This window comes from Myotis yumanensis, unplaced genomic scaffold (assembly GCF_028538775.1).
Source record: "Myotis yumanensis isolate MYYU_CA2020_CCGP unplaced genomic scaffold, mMyoYum1.0.hap1 SCAF_15, whole genome shotgun sequence".
Lineage (NCBI taxonomy): Eukaryota > Metazoa > Chordata > Mammalia > Chiroptera > Vespertilionidae > Myotis > Myotis yumanensis.
The window spans coordinates 12,215,181-12,223,425 of record NW_027223766.1 but is presented as its reverse complement, the minus strand read 5'-3'; the positions used below and the strand labels follow the sequence as shown (position 1 = coordinate 12,223,425).

The following is an 8,245-nucleotide window of genomic DNA, read 5'->3' as shown; positions in this document are numbered from 1 at the left end:
AAAGTAGCCATATATTCTCACAAAATTTACGGTATGTTTAAAAGAGAATATTGTAGATCATAATTGTAATAGCAGTTGCTCATTTAACCTACTCATTTTCAGATTTTGGAAACTATGTTATTTATTGATTTTTATTGCATGAAATTCCAAATTGGTGAATTTATCAATTTTTGTAATATAAAGTCTTTTTATGAATATTATTCTTTTACAAAGTTAAGGTATTTTTTACTGAATACTCCTTATTTTTTAAATTTCAATATCATTTTGTATTGGTTTCAGGTGTACAACATAGTGGTTAGACAATCATGGACTTTATAAAGTGTTCCCCCTCAATATTTCCCGTACCTGCCGGGCACCTTAAATAGTTACTGCAATATTATTGACTATATTCTCTATGGTGCACTTTACATCCCCGTGACAATTTTGTAACTACCACTTCGTACTTCTTAATTACAAGCTGAAGGTTTGTGGCAAAGTCTATCAGCGCCATTTTCCCAACAGTATTTGTTCACTTTGTATCTCTGTAACACATTTCGGTATTTCTCAAATATTTTAAATTTTTCATTATTACGTGATGTGTTGTGGTGATCTGTGACCAGTGGTCTCTGATGTTACTCTTGTGATCTTGTGGTGAAACAAACCACACCCATATAAAATGGCAAACTTAGTGGATAGACATGGTGTGTGTTCTGACTGCTCTATTGACCAGCCGTTCCTCAGTCTCCCTCCCTCTCCTCTGGCCTCCCTATTCCCTGAGACACAACATTGTTGAAAGTAGGCCAATTAATAACCCTACAATGGCCTCTAAGTGTTCAAGGGAAAAGAAGAATCACATGTCTTTCACTTTAAATCAAATCTAGAAATGATTAAGCTTAGTGAAGAAGGCATGTTGAAAGCCAAAGTAATTTTAAAGTTAGGTCTCTTGCGGCAAACTGTTAGCCAAGCTGTGAAAGCACAAGAAAAGTTCTTTAAGGAAATGAAAAGTGCTCCTCCAGTGAATACATGCGCGATAAGACATGAAATAGCCTTATTGCTGATAGAGAGAACGTTTTGGTGATCTGGATAGGATAAACCAGCCACAACATTCCCTTAAGCCAAAGCTTAATCATGACCAAGGCCCTACCTCTTCAATTCTGTGAAGGCTGAGAAAGGTGAGGAGGCTGCCGAAGAAGTCTGAAGCTGGCAGAGATTGGTTCATGAGGTTTAAGGAAAGAAGTCCTTTCCCTAACATAACGGTGCAAGGTGAAGCAGCAAGTGCTGATGGAGGAGCTGTAGCAAGGTATCCAGAAGATCAAGCTCAGATAATCAATGAAGGTGACTACAGTAAGCATCAGATGTCCAATGCAGATAAAACAGCCTTCCATTTGAAGAAGATGCCATTGAGGACTTTTACAGCTGAGAGAGGACAAGTCAATGCCTGGCTTCAAAGCTTCAAAGAACAGGTTGACTCTTTTGTAAACGCAGCTGCTGACTTTGTGTTGAAGCCAATGTTCCTTCACCACTTGGAAAAGCCTAGAAAAATGAATCATTGGCAATGTACCTGGTCATGCAAGAGCTGTGATGGAGCTGCACAAGGAGATTAATGCTGTTCTCATGCCTGCTAACACAACACAACAACGATTCTGCCGCCCGTGGATCAAAGAGTGATTCTGACTTTCAAGTCTTAGTACTTAAGAACGTTCTGTAAGGCTTTGACTGCCATAGATAGTGATTTCTCTGATGGACCTGGGCAAAGTTCATTGAAAACCTTCTGGAAAGGATTCGCCCATCTTAGATGCTATTAGGAACATTTGCGATTCATTTGCAAACGTTAAAACAGCAACATTAACAGTAGTTGAGTATTTGTTTCAAACCCTCATGGTTGACACTGTGGGGTTCAAGACTTAAGTAGAGGAAGTGACTGCTGATGTGGAAACAGCAAAAGAACTAGAATTAGAGCCTGAAGATGCCACTGAATTGCAGCAATCTCATGATAAAACTTTAACAGATGAGAAGTTGCTTCTGATGGATGAGCAAAAAAAGTAGTTTCTGGAGATGGAATCTATTCTTGGTGAAGACACTGTGAAAATTGTTGAAATGACAGCAAAGGATTTAGAACATTAGATTAATTTAGTTGATAAAGTAGCTGCAGAGTTTGAAAGGATAGATTCCAATTTTGGAAGGAGTTCTGTGGGTAAAACGCTATCATCAGCATCACAGGCCACAGAGATATTGTTCATGAAAGAAAAAGTCTATCTTTAGTCCGATATTTTGCAAAAGAATTAAACTAGATTAGTTTGTGCCCATGTACAAAAATTAATTCAAAATGGATCAAAGACCTAGATATAATGTCTGAAACAATAAGATACATACAAGGAAACACAGGTACTAAACTTACGGACCTTGTTCTTAGAGAAGATTTTATGAATTTGACCCCAAAGGCAAGGGAAGTAAAGGAAAAAAAAAATCATTGGGACTATATCCAACCAGAAAGCTTCTGCACAGCAAAAAGAAACCACAAAAAAGCAACCAACTGAATGGAAGATGATATTTGCAAACAGCTCTAACAGGAGGATAAAAATCCAAAAGATATAAAGAATTCAGACAATTTAATACCAAAACAAAAAATCCAATAAAAGATGGGCAGAGGCCCTACACAGACACTTCTCCCACGAAGACATACTAATGGCTAACAAATATATAAAAATGTGTTCAACTTCGCTAGCTATTAGGGAAATACAAATGAAACTACAATGGATACCACCTCACACTGGTGACAATGACTGTTATCAAAACATGTAATAACAAGTGTTGGAGAGGGTGTGGGGTAAAAGGAAACTCATTCACTGCTGGTGGGAATGTAACTTGGTACAGTCACTACGGAAAACAGTCTGGAGGTTCCTAAGAAAATGAAGAATAGAGTTACCATAACACCAGGAATCCCTCTCTTGGGTATCTAGCCAAGGAACTCAAAAACATTTATTTGCAAAGATATATACACCCCTATATTCATTGCAGCATTATTCACAGTGGCCAAGACATGGAGACAAGACAACCAAGGTGTCCTTCGATAGAACACTGTATAAAGAAGCTGTGGTACATACATACTAGGGAATACTATTCATCCATGAAGAAAGATGAAATACTGCCATGTGTGATGATATGGATGGCCCTTGAGAATATTATGCTAAGTGAAATAAGTCAGAAAAAACCAAGAACCATATGATTTCACTCATATGTAGGACATAAAACTGAAACTCATAGACACTAACAACATTGTGGTAGTTACCAGAGGGAAGGGGTGGTAATAAAGGGTAAAGAGGGCCAAATATATGGTTATAGAAGATTGTTTGACTTTGAGTGGTGGGCACACAGTGCAATAGACAGATCATGTATCACAGAAACATACACTTGAAACCTATATAATCTTATTAACCAATGTTACCCCAATACATTTAATTAAAAATAGGCTATCAAGGAGGGAAACTTCATTGTTGTCTTACAAGAAACTGCCACATCACCCCAACCTTCAGCAACCACCACCCTGATCAGTCAGGAGCTGTCAACATCGAGGTAGGACCCTCCATGAGCAAAAAGATTAAGACTCACTGACGGCTCATCTGATGGCTGGCATTTTTTTAACGATAGATTATTTTTTAATCAAGGTGCATACATTTTTTAGGCATAATGCTATTGCACATTTAATAGACTACACTCTAGTGTAAACATAAATTTTATATGCACTGGATAACCAGAAAATTTGAGTGACTAGCTTTATTATGATATTTGCTTTATTGCTGTGGTCGGAAACCTAAGTGGCAATATCGCTGATGTATGCCTGTACAGGAGTTTGGTGTGTGTTTAACATCCCACTATCACTACGATTATTTCTGTTGAAGGCATCAGTTCAATCCAGCATGCATTTGTGTGTGCCTACTACAAGCCAGAACAGTGCATCAAAAACAAATCATATTGTTCTTGGCCTCCATAAAGTAACATCCTAATAATTGTAGTATATTGTATAGAGCAACAATTACAGAAGAAAACTTTTGAATCACAACAATCAATAATAATCCTAACTCCTGGTAACAGTACTGGCCAAATTACAAATTTTCTGATTTAATGACACATTAAGCAGTAGCAGGCTCCAGCTAAGGCCCTTTGAAAACTGAGATTTAGAGAAACTATCATTTTGCTCTGCACCTTGTAACACCTGGTATTCACTGTCCACATTCTAGTATCTCTGGATTTTGACTTATAACCTTTAGTGTGTGTGATTGCAGTCCAGCATTCCATGATTCCATCTTATAATCTTTGCGCTAACTGCATAGATTCTAGCTTCCTTAATTCTACCTTAGGATACACGGGGCTGACAGCTTACAGTGTGGTACCCCCAATTCTTCAGGTCTCTTAGAATTATTCTCCGTTATTAAGCACATTTCCATCTCTCCTTATCTCCTGTCCTACCACCCAATCCCAACATGGTCAAACTAAACATTAATAGCTACCAGTGTTATCTGGTTTTTGATAGTGATTGAATTTCTGGTTCTGGAAATCCTCCACTATGCACAATTGCCTTCTGCCGATGCAAATGGTAAAATGCAGCCTCATTGGGTGGAAAAATCAGAGGGATATTTATTTTCCATTGCTAAGCAAGTATTGCGATTATCACACAAAATGAGTGGATGACTTTTAGAGATGACTTTATTTAGAGGCAATGTACTGATTTGTGACTCAATTTGAGAAAAATATTATCACTATCACTAGGTGTATTATAATTATTCTATTATGGACACAATTTTTTCATTTAAAAATCAATTTATTGACCAATTAATGTATACTATAAAACCCCAAATCTCTCAAGAAAAAGAATAGCATGATATAGGAGGAAGGGCAAAGGATTTGAAATTTTATTCTTTTTTATTTTTATTGATTTCAGAGAGGAAGGAAGAGGGAGAGAGAGACAGAAACATCCATGATGAGAGAGAATCATGGATAGGCTGTCTCCTGCAAGTCCCTCACTGGGGGTCGAGCCCACAACCCAGGCACGTGCCCTTGACCAGAATCGAACCCGGGACCTTTCAGTTCGTAGGCCGACGCTCTATCCACTGAGCCAAACCGGCTAGGGCAATTTTATTCTTTTATATGGAGTGAAAATACTTTACAATAGGGATGGGAAATGAGAAAATATGTATGAAATGCTTTTGCAAAATGCAATAAAAGTTTCAACTTAATTAAGTATCTGGTAATTAACTGAGAAAATAAGAAATCAAATTGACCAAGCATATTGGAACAATTCTTAAGAGAAACATCTTCATTATATAAAACAAGTGTGTGGAAACCCTGCTTTTAGACTTCTTGCAAAAATATGAAAGCTCCTTGATTCCCTAGGATGTCTAAACAGCCTATGTGACACTACCCAGGGCTGGGATCATTGGTCTCACTTTGATATGCCTCAGTTTCTGCATTTACACTAGCTGTACTACCGAAGAGATGCACTTGTTTGTTTTCCTAAGTAGGTCTTTAATAATGTTTAGAGAATATAATGAACAGAATAGAGCTGGCATCATGCACATTAATTGCTTGTTATAGCCAGGATCTCAAATGCAATGCAAACATCGATGGAAGTTTAAGAATCTGAGTTGATCACAGAGGAAGAAAAAGCAGAAACAGCTAATATACTTGACCAATATGTGGGGGAGAAAGCTGTTCCGGTGATAGAAATGCCAGCAAAGACCTTGCTTGCAGTCCTTGCATTCAGATGTAATAGCTACCTAACAGAAACACAAAACGAGACTTGCTCAGCTAGAACAGCAGATGACACAGCTTGAAAGCGACTTTACAGCTGCCAGGAAACTTTGTAGTTAGAGAGATCAGCTACACCCTTGAGATTGGGGGAATGGGGAAGCAGATATCTGTTCAAAAATCACATTGCTATTGAAAAGGAGAGGAACTCGAAACCCATTACTTTGTTCATTTCTTCTCTGAATTATTGAGAAATACCTATTTTACCTTAAATTTTGTGAATTTCTCTTTTTCTTGTCGTTTGTATTTAAATTCAATATATACCGTAAGTGTTGGTGATAGAAATGCCATCAAGTTTCATTTATATAGAGATTAAAAACTAAAGAAAATCGTAATATTTATTAACTTGGGAGATGGTTGGAGGTAAATCTGCCGACACTGTATGTGTAAATCCTTCCGTATTCACTTTGTGTTTCAGAAGCAAAAGCAAACGACACATTTTTTTCCTGGAAAATGACACCTCTGACAGGTGAAATTAACACCACCTCTCCCATTCAATTCACAAGCGCTTGCTGCATAGAGAGCTAAGTATAGGCCCCTGTGCTACAAGCAGGCGACACACAGATGCATAAATAGGGCAGAGTCCCTGTGTCCATGGAGTGCATATCGGGCGGGAGTTCTGAGTGGACCATGGTGAGGCACAGTGTGGGACCTACTATGTGGTTCACTGAAGGGTATATTCACTTTACAAGGTACGCAATTTTTACTATTCATTAAAATATGTTTCTGTTTACAAATGAACCAAAAAGTCAATTATTTTGAAATCTGATCTAAACATATGTGTGGAACATCCTAAATGTTCCAATTTCTGATTCCTTAAATATATGTTCATAAAGCACAAATAGTGAATTCTACTACCTTAGGCTTTTTAAGCTTAGAAGATTTTATAAAGTACTGCTTTTCTTTTTAAAATTTTTATATTAATAGAGGCCACTCAGAATGAGGAAATGAAAGAACTGGCTGCTGAGAATTCTAAAAATTTTAGGTTTTCCATAAACAAACAAACAAACAAACAAACAAAACCATGTAACTAATGTTTTTAAGAACTTTGAAGTGTTTCATTGTCTTGAATTATTTAAAGGCTATTGGCAATAGTGATATCAAGACATTCTTGAGTCTGGTTTTGAATTTAACAGTTCATAAGGGAAAAGCCATTTAGAATCGAATGGACCTAAATCCATGCCTTTTATTAATAATGATGGAAGTAATGAAATACTGAAATATATGACCATAAGAAGATATTACATGGCATTTCCTGGGTTTTCCACACCTGAGAAAATACTTTAATATAAATAACTGTTTTGTTCAAATTAGAGCCAAACATACCTTCAGGTTTTAAGCTGCCTACAGTCATTCCACGTTCTCAATGAGTAATGTTTAACATTTGAACCCAAAACAGTGCGGCACGAGTAATTAAAGGCTTAAGTTAAATACATAGACAGTCATTTAAATTTAGATCTGCAATAACATTTACTATTATTCTCCGAGGCTTTCACTGCTTGACAGAAACAAAGTACTCTGGGATTAATTTCAAGAAATGGTGCCAACTGTGCCGCAATTTGCTGTAATTAAGACATGAAAGAACACTAAATATTCAGATTAAAAGAAGCATGATGGAGCATGATAGAGAGTCAAGGTGTGGCAAGGAGCCAAAAAACAAACAAACAAACAAAAAAAATTGCAACAAAAATGAACCACCCAAGGCAGGAATACCTACCATACTGATGGATATGAACATAGCACCAGGAATGCTTAGTGAGTTTTCTTTTGAAGAAGCACATTCATTTATTAACTTAGTCTCCCATTCTATTTCGTGTCTTTCCTCACGCAGATTTAAAGCGGAGACAAGGTGTGTTAGAAAGATAATAAGACTGAAGAAGAAAGTGACAAACATGGTGTTCCCCTGAAGCTAATTAGCTGAGGTGGCGTGGGGACGTCACCAGGAGATCATAATTACCTTTACGGGGAGGGATTTCCCTGTATGTCACATTAGGCCAGTTTGCTTTGGAGCCGAATGAAAGCGTTCTACAGGTGGTACCTCAAAGAGATTAAATGCACTTTTTGTATTCATTAAATTCCCCTTTACATTTTAAAGAGAAAGAATTCATTTGGAGCCTATGCGTCTCCTTTTTAATTCCCCAGGAATCATGGGAAATGTTTTCTTTAGCCTTTGAACTTTCATCTATTGATTAACGCTGCATTTAGGCTAATGGGGAGTCTTCCTTCCAACTGACTTCTTCTTCTTCTTCTTCTTTTTTTTTTTTTTTTGAAAGAAAGTCCCTTTAAGGTTTTGATCCCAGAAAAGATGTGGATACTTGACCCAGTTGCTAATGAGGGGCTGTATAATCTCCAGGATCCTCCAGCCCAAAATAGCAGGACGCACTCTAAAAAGTGCATCATGAAAGGCACTGGTGGAATGCTGCTTGCCTTCCAGGCTGCCGCCAAGGCTGGGGCTTTCTAA

General features: G+C 37.4%; 1 pseudogene; it reads left to right on the top strand.

The window, feature by feature from the left end:
- The first annotated feature begins 797 nt into the window (after positions 1-797).
- Positions 798-8,245, top strand: LOC138993477 (tigger transposable element-derived protein 1-like; annotated as a pseudogene).